The following is an 18,380-nucleotide window of genomic DNA, read 5'->3' as shown; positions in this document are numbered from 1 at the left end:
AGAGGCTGGTTGGGTAAATGATGACATATTCATATATGCAGTACTATGCAGCTACTAAAAGTTATGTAAATCAATATTAATTGAAACATGTTGGGTGAAACACAGATATACACACATTCAGACACACACATACATAGACATACACCTCTATCCCTGTTTACGGAGATTTGTGCACAGACAAGTGTGGCCAGAGAAATGCCTTGAGGGATGATAACTAAATTATTAACCCTACTCATCTCACATTAGGAGCAGAGGATGCTGTGTGGTTTTCACCTTCTTCTTTGACTTTTCTACAGTTTTGACAAGTTTTTCCAATGACTTTGTGAATGTGTATGACTTTTTAATATAGACTTTATTTTTTAGTGAAGTTTAGGTTGACAGCACAATTGAGCTGAGTTCTTATATATCCCCCACCCGTACACAGGCAGCTCTCCCACTATCTACATTCCCCTCCAGAGTAATACATTTGTTAAAATCGATGAACCTATGAGGACACACCATTATTACCCAAAGTTCATAGTTCACCTTAGGGTTCACTCTTGGTGGTGTACATTCTATGGATATGATTTTTTTTTAAAGTAGAGATATTTTAAAGATTTTAACAGTTAATGAAATATTCTGAGTTACTAGTAGAAACTGGGTGTTTATGATGTCATCCCGTCTCCACCTACCCCTGTTTCCTTGGGGTCCCTAAACAAGGATGAGTAATTTGAAGGGAGAGTGTGCGTTTAACTACAGCAGTATTTTATTTATGCATTTTCTCCCTGCTTTTGGGTTGCTTGGAAAGCCGAAATAAGCCAATTATTCCTCCTCTTTCCCTTAGCCTGTATCCCCATGGATCAAAAGAAGCTGAATGTGGAGTTGTGGTTTTAGGGGTTAGGAAGGTAAGAAGGAGCAATGATGAGGCAGAGAGAGATGTCTGGAAGGCACTTCCTAGGACAAAACCTCAAATTTTAGGGAAAAACATTGTGGCGTATGCTGTGATGTTGTGGACCCTAAAAATAGCTTGGGTTGTATTTCATTGGTATCCCCAGCATTCTCCATCCCCACAGGTGGGGAAGTGGGAAGAACAGATTCAACACGGAAGCCCTAAACTTAAGATTTTGGAGAGCAAGATACATGTCATATTATCCTTATATCCTCAAGATCTCACTTGAAGCCTAGCCTTGAGTCAGCACTCAGTAAACATGTGAGTGGAGGGGAGAGGAAAAGTGGGCCAAGGACAGGAGGATTTGTGTCATAGGACAGTCTAGCCCTCATCTTTGGGTGAGATCCATTATTTTTTAACAAACTCTCCATGACTGAAAGAGTATTTGTTTTCTTAAAGCTGACTTGGACCCCACCTCACCATGTCATCCACATTTGGCTTCTTCCTATACATGGTTCTCCAACGAAAATGAAATTTAATGTAGTCCCCCCTCCCTGGCCTTCCACCACCTTCCAGATGCCCACCAACTCCATTTCCATTTGAAATAACAACCCAAATCACTGTTCATTGCACACTGGTTAAGATTCTATAAACCAACTTCCATTTCTAATAGTATTCTCTAACCTCCTGACTACAGGATATCAACTCTTTTTCTAGGTATTGATCTCCGAGAACTCTGTGGTCCTCATTCCAGTGCTTTTGTTGGGAAGAACAGCAGAGTGGCAAGAGCATGGGTTTGAATCCTGTCTGTGCATCTCAGTAGCTGTGTGTCCCTGGGTAAGTTATTGGAACTCGCTGGGTGTCCATTTCCTCATTCATAGAAGGGTGACAAGAACCTTGTTGGATTGTGAGAACTGTATTAAATGGATGTCTGGAAACTGCTGTTTAAATTATTGCTTTTCCAGCAAGGCTTTATCACCAAACCAGTGGAGGAGGACCCCATTTTTCACTTTCTGAAGAGAAGAGAGAATGGCCAAAAGCTTTAGCCCTTCTTTGAAAATATTTATTTTAGGATTTTAAAAGTCAGGGCTGGGTTTTAAGGAAGGCCTCAGAGATCTTGACACTTGGGTCTGATGGGCTCAGTGAGAGACACCTGGCTCCAAATTTTTACACAGGGAGGTGACTTGCAAAACAAAAAAGGCATACCACCTGCGGATTTCTTTATTGGGAAACCAAGAATTATGTAACTCCAAATCATAAGCAATCCACATGCGAAATGAGAAGGCAGAGAAGGGACAATTTTAATCAAGTTTATGGGCATTTGGAGACCTATAATCACAAAACAAGCACAGGTGAAGAAATCTTCGGTTCTAAGGCTCCTGAACGCCAAATCAAACCTCAGAATGAACTTGAGGCGATGTGATTGTCTGATTCAGCTCTGACCTGAGAGGGCAAAAGGGCAGTCCAGTGGGAAGCCTGCAGGGAGAATACTTGGATCTGTCAACAGTTTGGTTTATAGAAAATGATTTCAGGTCATTAGCTTAGTGGCCACACTACAGAGAGTTACAGAGAGCAGTAACATATTGGGGGTTGATGATGTCATGATATGAACTGTTGGCCACTTTTCATCAATAGGGAAAGCAGGTGTATAAACATCCCTGAACCCAACTCAATGTGGAGAGTGTTTTCTTTTAAAAGGCTCTCATTTGGCATCAGAACATCTTTCCTTTAGACCAGAGATCAGCAGACTTTTTCTGTCAAAAGCCAGAGAGTAGATGTTGTCAGCTTTGCAGGCCATACGGTCTCCGTCAAAACTTCTCAACTGTGCTTGCATAGTATGAATGCAGCCGGAGACCATTCGTAAACAAGTGAGCCTGACTGCTTTCCAATAAAACTTATTTATAAAAACAGGTTGTGGGACATACTTAGTCTATGGGCGGTAGTTTGCTGACTCCTGCTTTGGACCAATGTTCTCTATTTTGGTCAGCCCAGACCCCCAACTACTTATATTACCAGCTGGCATCGTATTCTTCACATTTAAGAAGAATTTTGTTTGTCTTTTCAGTAGAATAGATTTGTGTTGCATGTTTTGAATCTGTGACTTAAGTCCAGGAAATATTCCTACCATAAAAATATCTGAACAAGATTCTCGCTTCCCTGCTGACGTTTGCTTCCCCCAGGAGATTTTTAGGACATTGCTGTAAACTGCCTGGTTCAAGTTTTATCTCTAGTTTTAATCCTATCTTTCAACAGATTCTCTAAGCGCCAGTAAACCTTCATCTCTCACACAGTAGAGAGGCCCCTGGTTTTTTTCACATACACGGGATGAGTTTTTTAATGTATATACTACAAGCCTTGCTATTCATGTGTCCAGTGAATATTAGATGAATGAAAAAGTGAGCAGGTGAAGGAAGATAAGGAAGGAAGGAGAGAGGGAAGGAGGGGGGGGGGAAGAGTTATGGAGCATCATTGAGTCAGTGATTTCGTGAGTTTGCCAGATCAATATTTCTGGTTCTTTTGCAGACAAATTTGTAGTCAAGAGCTTTCTGGCTATGTGTTTGGTTTAAAAAATTCATCAGAGAGAGACTCACAGACATACAAAACAAACTGGTGGTTACCAAAGGGGAAATGGGAGAGGGACAAACTATGAACTTGGGATTAGCAGATATACACTACTATACGTGAAATAGATAAGCAACAAGGACCTACTGTATAGCACAGGGAACTGTATTCAATATCCTGTAATAACCTACAATGGAAAAGAATCTAAAATTATATGTGTGTGTGTGTGTGTCTGTATACACACATATATATAACTGAATCACTTTGCTGTACACCTGAAACCTTGTAAATCAACTGTACTTCAATTTTTAGTAAGTTTCATCAGTAAAGAGAGAATCATTCATTTACTCATCACATATCCATTAAGGAATGTCACTGTGCCATGACTTGGGGACACAGTGATGAACACACTAGACAATACCCCTGCCTTCGTGGGCCTTACTTTCTGTCAGTAAAGGCAGCCAATAAACAAACGAGTCAGTATATGATAAGGTGCCACGATTGGCTTCCAGGCTCGCTCCACAACTGTCAGCACCTGCCGATGCTTCTCCCTCACCAATTATTTGCTGAAGAAGAAATCAGAGCTTCACCCCTGCAGATGGACCTGCACGATGTCACAGGGTAAAGTTGAGACCATAAAGCAATGAGAACTGGGAGAGGTTCCCAGACACTGCGAACAGCTCTGTCGCTCTGGCATCAGGCTGGGAGGAAGGAGGTGCTTCTTTCCAGCGATTTGAACTTTCCCAGGCTGGCAGCCGGCGGGGAGCTGTAAAACGTTGGCGACAGCTTCAGTAACTAGGGCCAGGGCCTGTCCTTGACAACTTGAAGCTCGTGCCATCTCAGGGCTGTATCGGTAACACCACCACAAACATGGCCGGTGCCCGTGGCAGTGACAGTCGAGGAACATCTGCTTTTCCTCTCCCAAAGCTCCAGGGTCTAGAGCCCACGCCTAGAGCCTGGGCTCCTGAGGGGATAAACAGAAAAGGGGATTAACAGCCAAAACCAAGAGAAACAATCAAGGATGTTTGCTGCTGCACTAGCCAGACCAGCCGCTGCTTGTCCAGACAAAGCCTGTCTCAGCTGCAAAGCCTCCAAGGAAAACTACCAGTGTCGGGAGGCCAGCAGGAGAAGACCTAGGGAGCAGACCTCATCCCAGCCTCTAGCACGGGCAGGGACAGCACGCCTGTCACCCAGGGAAGCCAAGCTAGTACCAGGAGCTGAGAAATCCTTCAGGGAGGCACCTGAAGTATCACATATTCATGAGCTGTCTAATAATATATGACCACAATGGGGCTATGAAAGGGGAAGAGTCCGACACAGCCACGTCCTCTGCAGAGAAGGCATAGTGCAGGGGAGCAATCATGGGCCATTTCAGTTCCTGCTGGTAATGTTACCAGAGGCAAGTTCATGTGCCCGCTGCACCACAAGGCCAAACAAATGGAAACATCAGAGTTTGGAGCAGAGAAAAGTTTACTGCAGGGCCAAACAAGAAGGATGGGATGGCTCACGCCCAAGAAAACCCCGAACTCCCCCAAGGGTTTCAGCAAAGCATATTTAAAGGCCAGGTAAAGGAAGGGGGTCACATGGTACATGATCAGCTTGTGCGCAATTCTCAGATGGGTGGATGTTGAGGTGACAGGGCTGTCAATGCTGTCAAGCCCTAGGCGCCAGAAGGTCTAGGGGCGGGGGGTGGCACGTGCTCTCGATCACTAAGTAGTTCGTTTCTTCCCTTTGGTGGTGGTTTGTAGAGCTGAAAAACTCAGGAAATATACAGGAGATACTATCACCTGGGTACTTCAGAGAGGAGCTGCAGCAGAGGATATGGGGGAGCGGCCTGACTGTGGAGCCCTGGAAGGCTCCACAGGGTCCTCCCCACAGTGATCGTATATTGCCCCTATGCAAGCTCTGTGCTTTCAAGAACACTGTTTTTTTTTTTTTAAGGGTACCATTTGTTGAGCACTTACTGTGTGCCAAGTAATGTGCTAGGCAATTTATATCTATTATCTTATTTAATCCACTTGACCCCTCTGTAAGAGATAGTTGTCATTAAACCCATTTTTCAGATGAGGAAATTGACACTCAGGGAGGTTGCGTAAACTTAACTGAAAGTCACAGAGATAGCAGAGGGTTGGTGCTGGTATTTAAACCAGGTCATCTGATTTCATTATATGATACTGCCTTTTATTTCCATCATTTCCTTTATCCCTTACCACAGCCCTATAAGATAAACAGATTGTGAATTATTTTCCAGTTTTATAGTCAAGAAATGTGCTGTCCAATACACAGCCACTAGTCCTATGTGGCTACTTAAATTTAAATGCATTGAAATTAAATAAAATTTAAAAATGAGCTCCTTGGGCACCCTAGCCAGCTTCCAGGTGCTCAGTCGCCATCTCTGACAGCACACATAATGAACATTTCCATCTCCGCAGACAGTTCTAATGACCAGCACCGCCCTAGAACTCTGAGCTACAGTTCAGCAGTTTCTGAGCCCTCTGCCAGGTACTGTGCTAGAAGGTACAATGATGAAAAAGGCATGGTCATTTCCTATGGAAGGTGACAAATCTTGGAGGCTGTGGTTGATTTAACAACATTCTGTTAGTACAGCCAAGGGCCAGAACCCTGCTCACTCTGTCTCCTCCTCCACATCGACACTCAGGCCTTTTACTAGAGAGAGAGGAAAATGAGGTGACTCCAAGTGTCCTGACACCAGGTCTTCCGAGATGCTGACACACTAGGTTGTTCTCTGGGAAAGTCTGGGTGGCAGGGACAGAAGCAAAAAGGAGTTTGCGTTGGGAGCAGCGCATCAAGGGGGACACGTAGAGACACACCAGAGCTGGAAGGAAGAGCCTTCTTACATGCCCAGCAAGGCCAGGAAGATATAAACCTGCCTCTTCTTTCATGGATCCTGTCTCTGATTAGAGCAAATGCTTGGAAAAATAAAAGCATACAACCATCCACCCCCAAAACATGTACAAATTGATTTGCTGCCCTGCAGAAATGGAAGTACAGAGGGCAGCCTTTAAGAGCGTCGATCCTCAGTTCAGATTCCAGCTACCCCTCTTACTAGCTGTGCAACTTTAGGTGAATTACTCAACTTCTCTAAGCTTCGAGTTCTCCATCCATAAAATGGAAATGATAGCAGTCCCTGTGTCTTAGGACTTTTATTGAATAATGAGGGATTTATGAAAATTGTACAGTCCCCACATAGGCCAGGAACATAGGAAAGAGTCTATAAAGGGCAGCTTTGAGTCATGGAAAACTATTTTACCCATGTGTGTCAACAGATTTGATTTTTCTAGACCTAAAATACTGAATTGGTTTTATTTTTCTTTCTATTTGGTATAAATCATTGTGGCACTAAGCTTAGTGAAATACAGTGACTTGCATTTATTTGACTATCCGTATAGTTTATTTGTGTAGTTGGATGATAAAATTTTGACCAAAGAGGTGGTAAGAAACAGCATAACAAATCTTGGTAAATTGCCTTATGTTTAGGTAGTTTAGGGAGGCTCAGCCGTGAAAGCGAATTTATTCACTCATCAAAAATTTATTAAGCACTCTTCCACATGCCAGGCAAAAATGAATATGACATAACCCCAACCTCGGTCTGTTCAAGATCTAGTAAGAGAGAAAAGGCAAGAATATACATGCACAAGTGATACAGGTGGCACCAAAGAGATATGAAAGTTGCATGAGGACCCCCGAGGAAAGCTAAGTCATATTTAGTTATTTAGATAGAAAAAGTTTTCATGAAAGAGGTAAATTTCAAGGCGGCCTATGACAGGGAACTAAAAAATTGAAAAGAAGGAGAGAGCATTGCAAGAGGCAGAAACCATAAGGGCAAAGGTTTTGTCCATTGTTGTGATTTGAATAAGATACAGGCAGATGCTGGGAAGATGCGGAGAGAGGCTGAGATTAGGGGTGGAAGGGGGAGATTTAAACACATTCTTAAGGAGCTTGGACTTTGTTGGACTTTATTGGACTTTATTTGGGCTTTATTTGCTAAGGAAGTGATAGGTGGTACTTTAGGAAGATATCTTTTATCAATATCAAGCAAGGAGAAACTCAGGGCAGGAGATTAAGAAGCTTCATAATTTTACAGCTAAAATGTAGTAAAAAATGTAATGAAGATGGGAAGTACAGTTGGAATGGTAGAAAATGGGAGAGACAGGAGTGGAAACTATTTGAAAATGGTATCTTCAGACCTTGGTATCAGCTACATAAAAGGCACTGCTGGCTCTGCAGTGATGAGCCTAGGTCAGTGGGAGAACAGTGGTACCATTAGTAGGATGGAGAAGTCATGGGGAAGAGCCCATCAGAGGAGGAAGATTATGAGCCCTGGGCCTGGTTCAGTTCCTGATACTACTGTTTGCTCAGCCATCCAAGCCTTGTGCCATCACAGATGTTTCTTCCATTTCTTAAGTTACTGTAGTAGGCAGCTATTGCTGCATAACAAATTGTCCCAAAATTTAAGCATCATGAAACAACCACCGTTTATTATCTCACACAATTTCTGAGGGTCAGGCATCCAATCAAGACTTATCAGAGTAGTTCTGACTCAGCCTTTCATGAGGCAGCCGTCAAGCTGTAGCTGGGGGTACAGGTGTCTCAAGGCTCAACCAGAACTGGAGAACACACATCCCAGCTCACTCATGTTATTGGCAGGCCTCAGTTCCTTGCCGGCTGTTGGCTGGAGGCTTCAGTTCTCTGCCATGTCGGTCTCTCTATAGGGTAGCTCCCATCACGGCAGCTAGTTTTCCCCATAGCAAGTGACTCAAGAGAAAGAGCTCAGAATAGAAGGCCCAGTCTTCTGTAACCTAATCTCAAGAGTGACCTGTCACCACTTCTACCATATGCTGTTGGTCACACTGACCACCCCTGGCACAGTGTAAGAGGAAACTACAGAAGAGCAGGAGTATCAGGAGGCAGGCAGCATCAGGGGCCATCTCCAAGGCTGCTGTCACAGCCACAAAGCCCTGCCAGTCGGCCTCCATATTTGTCAAAGCTGGCCCCTGTTCTGCATCTCACTTCCCCTGCTCTAGTGCAGTGTATTTATCTCCTGTTTAGTCTGATGCAATTTCAGTCTGACAGGTCGTACTGTTCTCATCTTTTCTGCCTGGGCCTCACTGCAAGAGTCATCTCTCAAAACTGGAGATCTGCCTATTCCCCATCAACACACACACCTCCTGCACCCTCTGTTTGGAACCCGTTGTCCGGATGATGTCTGTCAAGCTCCTTAGCATGGTTTGAGTCTCTCTGTGTCCCAGTCCCTCCTAATGCTCCAGCCTCATCCCCTGACACCCTCTGCCTTGAACTTCACACTCTAGTAAGTTGGGACTGTGTCTCCAGCCCTATCTGTGTGATTTCACCCATCCATGCCTTTACCACACTCTTCCCTCTGGCTGTCATACCTGTCGTCTGTCCCCACTGTCACAGGATAGCATCATGATTCACAGCATGGACTCGGGAGCCCCACCACCTGGTTCAAACCCCACCTCTACCACTCACTCACTGTATGACTCAGTTATTTAAACTATATTCTGCATGTTGATCAAATTACTTATATGCATATATTATCCCCACCACAACCTAAAGGTAGATGATTATTATCATCAGCTTTGCACAAATGAGGAAACTAAGGCATGTAGGGTAAGAGCTGTGAAAGTGGTTGCAATTATAGCTTGTTCAGGACTAAATCGAGATACTGTCTCCGCCACTGAACTTCATACTTCCAAAGACAGATGCCCTCCTCCATGCTGCCCATCACGTCCTGAGTATAACTCTAACTTAGTACTTACCATATTGTTTTGAAATAAAATAAATGGGGTTTTTTTTGTATCTGCCTTTCTAAAAATCAGCTCTTTGAGGGCAAGGACCTCAAAGTCATCTGTGCCACTTCACCGCCCAGTAGAATCTCAGTCAATATATGTTGGTTGAGCTTAACTAAGTTTGCAGTACCGTTGACTATCCAGGTGAGGCTATAGGCAATTGCCAAATGAAGGAGAAGAGAGAAGCTAAAGATGGGACCTTAGAAAGAGAGAGAAGAGGTAGTGAAAATCTTTTTTAAGATTAAAATTTGACATTTTCCTTCATGAAACTAAAAAAATGACTCTAAGCCACTAACCTGAAAAACTTAGATGAAATAGCATTGAATGTTCCCATCCAGTAGATGGACTCAAATTGAGAATCAACTACAAGTGTGATTCTTCTCTGGCCCTTTTCTCCAGGGAAGAGTGAACATGTACACCTGCAGGCTCAGGCACAGCAACCAGAGTAGTCACATCTACAGGGCTTGTTCCCTGAGTCTTCTGTTTCCCTCTTCTTCCGCATCCATGAGTCTGTCTCACTGTTGCAGGAAACAGGCCAGTCTGTGGGACCACAAAAACAGTCACCTTTAATCACAAAATAAAATAACGGAGGAATTTTATGAAAGTCATGAGCTTTTCTTAGTTTTCTTCTGTAGAGTTGCCTTTAAGAGAAAAATATCAGAACAGAGAACCTTCAGACTGTTGTGAGCTTTACGAAAATTTCTTTGGGTTCTTTGCGAATGGTGGCTTGTGACCCAAAAGGCCCGTTAAAACCATCATCAGAGATCATATGGGAATGACAGTAATTTATCTTTAGTGATCTAATCTCTGACCCGTGTGCATTTCAGACACACCTTGTATTTTGTTGGGTGTTAAATTTGTGAGAAAAAAAAAAAAGACATCAGTTCTCCAAATTAGTCCTGCCAGATGTTTCTGAAACATAGTTTCCATTTGACAGTGGCTCTTGTCAATATCCTGCTAAAGATGTGAAACGTTTCTTAAGAGTTTATGCAGCCCTGACTTTGTCTAGGGACGCCTCCTGTTTTCCTGTCTCCAGTGATAGCATTTTAAACATTTGCTTTTTCCAAATGGCGTATGTGTTCTATATAACTCTATTTGCGACGCTTTTTGGCATGTAACTGTGGAAATATTAAATCATTCCACATGTGTATGTGTTTGCCTCTCCAGGTATATTTTGGAATTTTCTTAAGTACTGTGATTGTGTCTCCTTGTCCTCCTCTCCTCTTTTTCACTTTCTTTTCCCTAGAAATACCTCCAAGGTGCTTGCTGAGCAAGTTCTCAATCATTCTTGGCCGACTGATATCCTAATTAAAAAATTAAAATTCCGAGGGTAGGGTATAGTTCAGTGGTAGAGCTCATGCTTAGCATGCGTGAGGTCCGAGGTTCAACCCCCAGTACCTCCATCAAATAAATAAATAGCTAATCACCTCTCCCCACCCCAAGAAAAAGGAAAAAAGAAATAAAAGATAAAAATTAAATTAAAAGATTGAAATAGAAGATTAAAGATTTATTGATTATTATGGGCCATGCGTGAGTGGCAGAGCTGAGAGTCAGACATGGGCTATCTGTCCCTAGAATCCATGACTACCTGGAATCACACTCATTTTCTGTCCTTTTCCCTCGCCACTTCTTGGGAGACATTGCCTTGCAAACTTAGAAAGAAAAGTGCACTAGTGAATCTGATATTTCTGATGAGAGACCCTGAGCAAGATGCTTCTTATAAAGTCGACTGAATCCCTTCTCTGGTCTTCATTTCTAGAGGGTCCCTGTTTCTGTCCCCGTTAGAACAGTGCATATCCGTCACTGTCGCACACTGGCTGGTCGGTCAGTGCAGCCGTTTGTTAACTAGTCCACCATCCTTTACCTATACTTGCATCTCAAAATGTGGTCCCTGGATCAGGAGAATGGGCATCATCTGAGATGTTAGAAATGCAGAATCACAGGTTCCCTGAGACTTGCTGAATCTGAATCTGCATTTAAACTGTATCCCCATGTGATTTGTGTGCACATCAAAGTTTGAGAAGCACCGCCCTTCTTGTCAGTTGTCACATATGCGGAACTTCTCTCTCCTGTGACTATTAGTAAAGAAGTCGAGATGGGTCAGAGTCGGATTCAGGTGCATCAGAGCCACATCACCATGTGCCCACCATCACCACCTCCAGTGTTACCATCCTCTGTCTCAACATCCCTCTTCCAAGTGAGTCAGAAATTCTCTAGATAGAGAGTCATGCATTAGGATTAAAATATAAAGCCTCGTCTAAGAATAGTTTGAAAATTCATTGTGCTTTCTAGAGCCTGTCCCTAACGCCCATCTCTATAATATCCAGAGTTCAGCCACTAAATTCGTGTGACATTTTAATCTAGCCTAATGTCAAAACAGAATAACTTTGTTAAAGAAGAGGTGAGTTTAGAATTACAGCCCCTTTCAAGATCTGCATTAAGACACGTTTATCCCAGCAGTCTCCAGCGTGTGCCAGATTGTGTTGTTGCTGTGGGCAGGAGAGGAGAATGGCCTCATTATTTCTCTCTCTAACCTGTTTAGAGCTATGCAGCCTAAACGCGCTTTGTACTTGCGCTGGTCTGAAGACAGTGTTACTCTGTAAAATAGGGCCAGTGATCATTCTTCAAGGACTCAACATGTTCTGTGTCACAATTTAGACTCTGCTTCTTTTCAAAGAATACATTTGAATTTATTGTATTTCTCCCTGCTTATATTCAAGTATTTATCAAGTGGTGTGAAAGGTACCAGACAAGTCAGACATGAATAATTGCTCTCAAGGAGATTATATTCTGGTTGGAGGGGCAAGATTGTACATAAGAAAAAAATAGGAAAGTATATATTAATTTGGGTTTTTGATTTTTTGTGGAGGGAGGTAATTAGTTTTATTTATTTATTTATTTGTTTATTTATTTATTTATTTATTCATTTATTTTCTTAATGGAGATACTGGGGATTGAACCCAGGACCTCGTGCAAGCTAAGCACACGCTCTGTCACTTGAGCTATACACTCCCCCCATTTATATTAATTGTACAGTTTATCCAAAAGGTAGTAGGTTCAGGGAGACAAGAGTATGGCCATGGTCTGGGAAGGTCTCATAGCCAAGCAGAAATTTGGAGACATGGTAGGCAAAGAGTGAAAAAGAGGTTGTTCCAGAAGGAAACTAATATGAGCCAAGGAGAAGGACTAATGAGCATGAAACCTTGCTCACTACATCCCCGCCAGAAGCGAACAAATACTGACTAATGCAGCCAGGGCTGCTGTGTGTTCCTTCTGCTAAAACACTAAATTAAAAGTTGCATTTAGGTAACACATTCTCTAGAGCTTTAAATATAGCTTATAATTATATAATTGTATATTAAGTAGTATACATTGTATTATACAATAGATTTATTGATATTATAATTCATTATTATTATTTATGCTACATAATATATTAGAAATATGTTTCATAATATTTATGATGTATTGGTTAATATTAATACATAACTACATCACATAATTATATGAGACACATAATATATATTATAAATCTCATATAATTGTATTCTCATACAATTCTCATGTAATTATGTGATATGTCTGTAATAATTTATAACTAGGGTTTTTTATGTCTTTCCATATGCCACATCTGAGGGCTACACATTTAATACCCACAGCAACTTTATGGGAGTATTTTTTTCTTATTGAGTTACAGTCAGTTTACAATGTTGTGTCAGTTTCCAGTGTAGATCACAATTTTTCAGTTACACATGAACATACATATATTCATTATCTCATACTTTTTCACCATGAGCTACCACAAGATCTTACATATATTTCCCTGTGCTATATAGTATAATCTTGTTTATCTATTCTATATATACCTGTCAGTATCTACAAATTTCGAACTCCCAATCTGTCCCTTCCCACCTGGCTCCTCCCTGGCAACCATAAGTTTATATTCTGTCTATGAGTCTGTTTCTGTTTTGTATTTATGTTCTTTTTTTTTTTTAAGATTCCATGTACACGATCTCATATGGTATTTTTCTTTCTCTTTCTGACTTACTTCAGTTAGAATGACATTCTCCAGGGGCATCCATGTTACTGCAAATGGTATTGTCATTTTTATGGCTGAGTAGTATTCTATTGTATAAATATACCACATCTTGTTTATCCAATCACCTATCGATGGACATTGGGAGTATTTTGGTCTCATTGTATTGATAGGGAAACTGACAATTTAGGAAATTGAGCAAAGTCACATAGTGAATAGCACTGAATGTACACAGACACAAAATTTGAAGGCAAAATCCACATTCTTAACACTACACTGTACTATCCAGATACTCTACATGCTATCGGACCTTGAATGTTGTAGACTCAGGCACAGTGTAACATTAGAACATCAGGACAGGAAAAACTAATCCTTCTAAGCAATTTCCGTTCTGTATGGGAGGAGAGGGGATGACAGATAGAGCTGAGACAATTGGAGCAAGAACGTATGGTGATAACCTCTTTCTCAAACCCTGAAAGTATATTAAAAAGGCTTGGAGGTGAGGTTATTTGGGGAGGACTTCTTAGAACTGATCATTTTGAGGGATCTCCTATTCTAGGCCAAAGGATTGTGCCCATTAGATTATTTATATGGCCATGTGGCTGTATAGTATCCAAACATCCCTTCCCAAAGTGGCCAAAAATGCAAGACCCCAATTGAGAAAGACTTGGGTCATTTAGGAAAGAGTATCCGTTGAACTTTTGAGAGGTTTTCTGGCTGTGTGTTGGAATATCTTTCACTCACTTCTTTTTGGAGCTCATGGGAGGTAGTTTATTAGTAATGACTAAAAGAATGGATGGAGAATCACACGCTCAGACCTGGGTTTGAGAACTGGCCCTGCCACAGTGGTGATGAGACTTGGTTGTTCCCTTCAACACTTGGTCAGTGTCATCACAGTGCGGCCCTGGCCAGTATCATCAGCACCACCTGGGGACTCGCTAGAAATGCAGACTCTCAGGCCCCGTCCCGGGCTGACTGAGTAGGAATCTCTAGGGATGGGGACCTGGAATCTGTGTTTTAACAACCTTTCCAGGTTTCAGAAACACCATGCTGGACCACACTTTCCACATCCATAAAAAGGAGATAACGAAGTAATCATACCCTTTTCACAGTATCCTTAGGAAGATGACATGAGATAAGATACATAAAGTGCTTAATACTGTGTCTAAAATGAGCACGCTTCCTAATTAATATCTTCCATGACTTCATTTTATTTCTTGATTTGGGGTTAAGAAAAGGTAAGAAACCAGAACCCTAAGGCGCTAACTCTGTCTGCCCTCAGTTACAGCAGAAATCAGTTCTTACAGTTAGTGATGAAGACTTGTCTGACGTCCGCCTTGTGTTACTAAGAAAACCGGAGCTGTATAAACAGGTTTCTGCTGTGGTCTTTCTTGGGCTCCTGTTTGAAAACCAAGGAGGTCTGTGGCTGAGTGTTTTACAGCCTGTCCAGAGGCTCCAGAGCAACTTCTCTGATGGATGTGTGTGTCAGATTGCAGAACACCCCTGCCTGCAGCAGTTACTCTGGACGGTTTAGAAAACCACCTCCAGGTTTCACATTCGGGAACACAAACACTTATGAAGTGAAACGCTTCTTCCCAGGGAGACATGGCACCATGTCCGCTCCCTGTGAAGTGTGCACATATATCAGGGGCTGGACAGAGCCCCAGGAAGGCCTGGCTTGACCCACTGTGGCTGGTTCCAAACCGTCTGAATCTATGTTAACTTCTCTGCAGCTTTTGTTCACTATTTATTTATCTGAGTTTGGGCATCTGCCTTGCTAATAGAATTCCTACTTGCTCTTTTCCTCTCAAAGGGCAGCAAACTTTTCAGTAAAGGGCCTGAGAGTAAATATTTCAAGCTTGGGGGCCACAGGGTCTCCATTGTAAGCAGTTACTCAGTTCTGCCCTTGTAACTCAAAAGCAGTCGTAGTGCATGACTGAATGAGTGTGGCTGTGTCCCAACAAAACTTTATTTATAAAAAAACAAGTGGTGGGCCAGATTTGGCCCATAAGATGTGATTTACTAACTTCTAACTTATAATCTCAAAACATCTAATGAAAAGGACCCAGATGAGCAGGGAGAAGAATTCAGTGTTCATCCACAGGTTAGGTTCTGGCTTAGAAGTAGCTCCTGGCCTGAGGTGGGCCGTTCCTTGGTGATGGAAAGATAAACAACACTAATTGTCCCTCCAGACCAGCTGCACCAAGACCCATTCTGAAACTGTTTTACTTCCAGCTGTTAGGAAAACACCCTTATGGTTCAGAAAGTTTTAATGAAGGTGTTGCCTCACAGTTTGGGTCCAAGCAAAGCAAGGCCCAGATCTGGAACTAGGAACTCTTTCTCTAAGCGATGAGATGGAAATGGAGATGCTGTTCAGATACTCATGAAGCAGGAGGCCAAGCCCCAGACTAAAACCGTGAGAGTAAAGAGTGCATATCAGGGCCTTACTTTTCTGAAATAGTTGACGGCTCATAACTGCTGGTGTTTAGCAGAACCGCTGTCCCCTCTGCAAAGAAGTAACACAGAGGTTATGAACGTAACCAATTGTTCTGTGTCCATGGCCTAGGAATTCTAAAGCAATGCTGTGAATCTCTGCATGAGACTGCAAAGGAAGAAACCAGCTGTCCTTTTCTTTTGAAGGGTTTTATGGTACCAGGTGTGATTTGAGACTCAGCCTCGTGAAACTTACTGATTCCAAAGTTGGAGTTTGCAAGGTTGCCATTTGTAACAGATGTCATTGGTTGCATGTCCAATAGTTGTTCCCAGTTCTTCCTCTTTTTTTTTCACTTGAAGAAGAGCCCCTAATTATGCTGGGGTGTCTACATGTAGCAGAGATAAATCTTACTTGGTTTAATTCAATCACCATCATCTCATCGTCCATACCAGTGACTGGTTTATGGATGAGCATGTAACTCCGTTCTGCCTAATGAAAAATAAAGAAAAGTCTGCTGGGAAGCTTCTGGAAATGGTATATTTTCCCTGAAAAAGAGGCACAGGGGAAAATATGTCCTTCTGTGGGCACTGAGATATAGAGCTTGGAACTGTGGTAGCCATCTTGCAACCCTAGGGGAAGCCAAGTGATGGATAAAGAAGCAGAATTAACCCTGGACCTCCCTTGCCTTGAGACTTCTTGTTATTGAGGAAATAAGTATTCTTTATCGTATAAACTAACCCGGGTTTTTGGTTTCTTACGGTCAGTAGAATCCCAAATGATATACGCTCTGGTTTAGTCTCCACGAGGGCCGGTTCAGGTCTTTCTACTCCTACCAGCTGTCAAGGTCTCTGCCTTCTCTGTCCCCACCTCAAGTTCCCACCTGGTAGAGACTTGGGAATTGTACTTTGTTTTGTTTTTTTCATAAGTGGGAGGTCTGTTAGGATTTCACCAGGGAGCCACTGGTCAGTACAGAGTTGTAAAAGAAAAATAGCTCCTCACAGACAAGTAATTTCAGTTTGTTGTGTTATTAGAAGTATTGGTAATAATAATGCTGTGTTTCTTTTTCATTCTTTCAATTAAATTGTCCTTCCCTAACAAAGATTGTGGGCTAGTGGATACAGCCAAGTAGGCAATTATATACAGTATAATGATGGGCCATAGGGGAGCTGAGGGCTGTGGAAGTCCAGAGGGAGGCGCTGTTTTGGCTGACTCAGTAGTCAACCCTAAACAGTGCTTCCACAGTTACAGAGACTCATTCTCTGAAGATGCCATCCTCTCACTTTCTAGCCCCCTTTACAGCCAGGGCATATACATACGGGCCCTTCTGACCAGGGAGATGGAAGGGGAGCTCTTCAGAGGAATTATAGGAAGGATCTTCCTTGAAGAGTAAGATCATCACAGAGAGGTGTCTTCTTCCCTTCCTGCTCTTGGCTATTCTGTGACAGGACATGATTTGAGACTACAGCAGCCATCTGATAACCATGAGGCAAAAGCTAAGAGAATTGAAGAAAAGTTGAATCCAATGCTCGACATTGTCATCACACAGAACTAACCTTAGATCTGTATCTCTCCAGATACGTGAGAGCCAGTTAGGTGATAATACCATTGTATTTCATTACCTACTACTTTTAGCCAGCAGCATGCTAAATGGTACAGTGAGTGTCTAACCTAGGGTGAGGCAATCAAGGAAAGCTCCCTGGAGGAGGGGACTCATGAGCAAAAGTATGAAAGATATGTACACATTTTGTAACTGAAGGAGTGGTGGTAAAGGAGGGTGATAAAGACTTGGAGGAGAGAATATGGCAAGTTTAAGAATTCAAAATAAGTGGCCGTGGCTGGAGCAGGAATATTGCTTAAAGAGTGGCAAGAGATGAAGCCAAAGAAGTATGTGTGGTGGTGAGGGGGGGCGTGTACAAGTCTTACATGACTTTGAAGTCATGTTAAGAAATCTTGTCCTTTTTCTTAGGAACACTATTGGAGCTGTTCTCATTCTCAAGGTCAAAGTTAATCATTTTTCACACACCCAGATTATATCACTGATAGTCTGCTGTTATTTGGTCCCATTAGGGTTTAAGTTGGTTATTCAGTTACCTGTTTCCTCCAGTAGACTGAAGGACACTCTAGGGCAGAGGGTATGTTTTATCTCATTTATCCAACCCCCTCCAACAGATCATAATAAAGGATTTGCTAAATCAAATTACCTATCCCATCACAGTTTAGAGAACAAGAACCTATTTTAAAGTCCTCTGTCTTGCTTGATCCGTCCAGTACCCGCAGGAAACCTAGAGAGAGTGAAAGAGGTTGGCTACAGCAGACCCATAAGTGCCGGAACCAGGTAGTTTCGCTCTCGGTCCAAAAATGCTTTTCACTCTATCATATAGTTTTCCCCACAGCAAGTGTTTCCATCGCTAAAGGTTTGTGCATTGATTCATTTGCCGTGAGGTCTCAGTTTGATGAAACTTTAAAAAAAAAAGTTTTCCACATAGTCTTTGCCAGAAGCTTTGTAGTAGTGGAAACATCCAGTCACACTTTCTTTTCTAGGGGAGAACTCAGGGTGGCCTTCTGGAATTAGCAGATGTAAGGCGAGTGAGGCCTCTTTGTTGTGATTCGGGAAAAGCTAGAGCTCCCCCCCCCCCCCCGTCTCTTGGT

At 42.4% G+C, this 18,380-nt stretch overlaps 1 protein-coding gene across 3 annotated transcripts in view; it reads left to right on the top strand.

The window, feature by feature from the left end:
• The window catches only part of LRIG1 (leucine rich repeats and immunoglobulin like domains 1), a 470,674-nt gene that overhangs the window by 187,525 nt on the left and 264,769 nt on the right, over window positions 1-18,380 (top strand). For all 3 annotated transcript variants that reach the window (XM_072941642.1, XM_072941643.1, XM_072941641.1), the window contains exon 4: window positions 1,586-1,705. The gene's annotated coding sequence lies outside the window, so the exon portion shown is untranslated. The remainder of the gene's footprint in view (window positions 1-1,585; window positions 1,706-18,380) is intronic.

Source organism: Vicugna pacos, chromosome 17 (assembly GCF_048564905.1).
Source record: "Vicugna pacos chromosome 17, VicPac4, whole genome shotgun sequence".
NCBI lineage: Eukaryota > Metazoa > Chordata > Mammalia > Artiodactyla > Camelidae > Vicugna > Vicugna pacos.
The sequence above is the reverse complement of the archived record's forward strand: the minus strand, read 5'-3'. Positions and strand labels throughout refer to the sequence as shown.